The sequence below is a fragment of the Triticum aestivum genome, chromosome 2A (genome assembly GCF_018294505.1).
Source record: "Triticum aestivum cultivar Chinese Spring chromosome 2A, IWGSC CS RefSeq v2.1, whole genome shotgun sequence".
Lineage (NCBI taxonomy): Eukaryota > Viridiplantae > Streptophyta > Magnoliopsida > Poales > Poaceae > Triticum > Triticum aestivum.
In genome coordinates, this window is record NC_057797.1 from 319077624 (window position 1) to 319080667 (window position 3044).

Genomic DNA, 3044 nt, shown 5'->3' on the forward strand with positions numbered 1-3044 from the left:
TCCTCTGAGTGTTGGTCCAACTTGTCAGTCGCCGGTGGCCACCAGGGGCAACTCTGGGCTGGCCTACCGGAAGTTTGGACGATCCGGTGTGCCCTGAGAAAGAGATATGTGCAGCTCCTATCGGGATTTGTCGGCACATTCGGGCGGTGTTGCTGGTTTAGTGTTACCCTGTCGAAATGTCTTGTAGAACCGGGATACCGAGTCTGATTGGAATGTCTCGGGAGGAGGTCTATTCCTTCGTTGACCATGAGAGCTTGTGATGGGCTAAGTTGGGACACCCCTACTGGGATTTGAACTTTTGAAAGCCGTGCCCGCGGTTATGGGCAGATGAGAATTTGTTAATGTTCGGTTGTAGAAAACCTGAAGTTGACCTTAATTAAAATGCATCAACCGCGTGTGTTACCGTGATGGTCTCTTTCCGGCGGAGTCCGGGAAGTGAACACGGTGTTGGAGTTATGCTTGACATAGGTTGTTTTAGGATCACTTCTTGATCATACTTTTATCGACCGTACTTTGCCTTCTCTTCTCGCTCTCATTTGCGTATGTTAGCCACCATACATGCTAGTCGCTTGCTGTAGCTCCACCTCATACCTTTACCTTACCCATAAGATTAAATAGTCTTGATCGCGAGGGTGCGAGATTGTTGAGTCCCTGTGGCTCACAGATACTTCCAAACCAGCTTGCAGGTGCCGATGAGTCCGTGCAGATGACGCAACCAAGCTCAGGAGGAGCTCGATGAAGATCTTGTCCTTTGTGTTGTTTCGTTCTAGTTGATCAGTAGTAGAGCCCAGTTGGGGTCGATCGGGGACCTTTGTCGCATTTGGGGTTCTTCTTTTATTTTGGTTCTGTAGTCGAACCTTGATTGTATTTGGTTGATGTAATGCTTTATTCATGTAATTGTATGAAGTGGTGATTGTAAGCCAACTATGTAACTCTTTCCCTTATGTATTACATGGGTTGTGTGAAGATTACCTCACTTGCGACATTGCTTTCAATGCGGTTATGCCTTTAAGTCGTGCTTCAACACGTGGGAGATATAGCCGCATCAAGGGCGTTACATGCATGATCAAACATAAAGCATGATCAAATGTTTGATGTTGTTGCAAAATTTCATCCACAGAGAACATTCGAGGATCTCTCGACCAAAAAAAACTTGTACTCGGAAATGCAGAAAACATTGACGAGTGATTTTGTTGTTTTTGGTGAGAGCACCTCGAATGTTAGCTGTGGCTGAAATTTTGCAAGTGTCTAAAACATTTAATCATGTTTGAACATGTTTGATCTGGCCCAAAGACAGATATCATTCTATAACTTTTGCTGTTTATTCTTGTATGGAACACGTTAAGATGCACATTAAGATGCCTTTTAGTCTTCACACACAAGCCCAGTATGAGCTAAAAAAAGCTCGTAATAATTGCTGAGACCATAGTAAACGAATCAAAACCACAACAAAGAAGCAAATTTTATCTGATTTCTATACCCATGCATCTGAGTTCTCTAACATTTTGGCTTCCTCCAATATACAAGCACTTCCTGCAAAGTTTTTGCATACATCTTATTTCCATATAATGTATCCTATCTCGGCAAAACTACAGTACATAACTACTGATATAACTTAAGCCATATAGAACAGGATAAGCATCTCTAAACTCTATAATATCATAAGTTATACGACTTGTCAATAGAAGGATCAAATACTAAAATTTATCCTTCCATAGATGTTCCTAGTTTAACCTGAATTAGAAACAGATTGGTACTGCTCCTAATGTAAACGAAATAGCTATAGATCTTGTAATTAAACATGAACTCTTGGAGTGCCTCTCCTTCATATTCATTGTGTCGAGAGGTACAAAGTAACACACGGAACAACATCAAATCGAGCAAGATAGGTATGATCAGCTCTCTGAAAGCGGAATCATCTATTGTTCTGTAAGATAATACTATATGCCACTGTTTCAAGCCTGCACGATAAAACTGAAACTGAAATTTAGAATTTGCTTCCCAATTGCAAAAGTAAATGTACAACGCTCCAAGAAAATAATCAACGCTCCAAGAAAATAATGAGGCAATAAACCATTTGTATTGTGGTACATTTTGGTAAAGTTTGCACCTGGGAATAAACTGCAAATCAAGCAATGTTGGAGATAGCCTTCATGTATGCAAGCCATTGTTCTCTTGCTGTCTAAATGATGAGGAGAAGCACCAAATATTATGTCAAGGAAATTCTAGTAAAAACCAAGCTACCTACTGCTACTTAACTTGTGGAAATAATAAAGCAATACATAAACATGATACACCTTCAAATCAAGATAGCTAATGGTCTTCTGAAAAATCAAGGTAGCTACAGCCAAGGAATTGAAACCAGCAATTGAAAAGGCAAGAAAGTCACATGAGATAGGTTACCTCATTAGTCATTACTCCTGTCATATACATACGTGTAGGTTAACTCAGTTCAATAACCAAGGAAATTTCCTCATTCATTTTATTTCATAATTAGCCCCCTGAAATACTAATCTCTTGAAGGTTAGTACTGTGGTACACTTCTACCAGAAAAAATTGAAACTAAAGAAAGGAGTGTTGCCACTTTGTAACTAATGAAACAAATAGATAACAACTTCATAGCAGTACAAGTCTGTCACTGTTATTTACAGTTAGAAGGTGGTAAAAAATAAAATACACAAGGTCGATTCTTACATCAAGAGGTGGATCTAAATCCTGCAGTTTGAGCCAAGGAAGTGGCATCTTCCCTCATCAGTGATGCTTGGTTAAGGTCTGGAAGACATGGAAATTGATGGCCTTTAGTATAGCCGTTCCTGCTTCTTGATATGCAAGAACACGAGATGGGGGCTGAGACTTGGGACATGCACTGCGGCGGCTGCCACTGTGAAGTTAATCGAAAGAGACCTCGCCAAAGAGACCGACGACTATGCCATTTTACAAAACACAACCTCAGACTTGACCGCCTCAAGCATCAGCTCGCGGCGTCCGTGGATCCATCGACTCGCATCCTCTGACTCGACCGCCTCATGTAGCACGGCCACCTG

General features: G+C 41.2%; 1 long non-coding RNA gene across 2 annotated transcripts; it reads right to left on the bottom strand.

The window, feature by feature from the left end:
* Positions 1-1451: 1451 nt before the first annotated feature.
* On the bottom strand, positions 1452-3038 carry LOC123185253 (uncharacterized). Of its 2 annotated transcripts, XR_006493265.1 has the most exons (3): positions 2404-3038; positions 2111-2182; positions 1452-1961 (listed from the first exon to the last, which is right to left on the bottom strand). It is a non-coding gene; the product is annotated as an uncharacterized lncRNA (long non-coding RNA). The 2 variants fall into 2 exon arrangements; XR_006493264.1 differs by having other exon boundaries at positions 2111-3038.
* Between the last annotated feature and the right edge of the window lie 6 nt (positions 3039-3044).